Raw genomic sequence first — 652 nt, forward strand, 5'->3', positions numbered from 1 at the left:
GTCAATCCATCTCATTGTGTTTGGTCTGTAGCCCCAAGTGATCCGTCCATAACTCTCTCTTGTTTAGAAACTTGATTCACAGTGGAGCAGAGGGTCTACCACATGTTTACATTTGTCTTCACGGGACATTAATATCTGTCTCTTGTGACCAGAGCTGGGTATGGAACCGGTGGCTTGTCGGAATGAAATCCCACCTATTAAAATGAACAACTTGAAAATGACATGTGCTGGACTTGTCGCGTGTTTGCTTTTGGGAAAGTGCATATTTGCCAAAAAATAAGCTGTAGCCTTCAAACTGTTCCAGCAGAGCAGCTTGCTTTTAAATCAAATGGTTTTGTCATCCATCACGCTAAACTGAGCGTGGACAAATGTGGTCTACTTATGGCGGGGACACCATTGCTGACCCGTAACAAATGTTTTTACAGTGTGGAAAGTTAATAGAATGTTTAAAAACTGTGGTTGCACCACCGAGAACTTTGGTACCTCTAGATCTGGATCTATTCCACAGGGGACGATACACAACATAACATTAGCGGATGGCATAATAGCTTGGTAGCACAATTGTTGAAAATAAGCATGTGTCCTTAAACCTAGCATTAAAAGCTTACCTCTTCCCTTCTACATGAGGAGGAAATGAGTCTTAGGACTCAAA

This window comes from Doryrhamphus excisus, chromosome 1 (genome assembly GCF_030265055.1).
Source record: "Doryrhamphus excisus isolate RoL2022-K1 chromosome 1, RoL_Dexc_1.0, whole genome shotgun sequence".
NCBI classification, from domain to species: Eukaryota; Metazoa; Chordata; class Actinopteri; order Syngnathiformes; family Syngnathidae; genus Doryrhamphus; species Doryrhamphus excisus.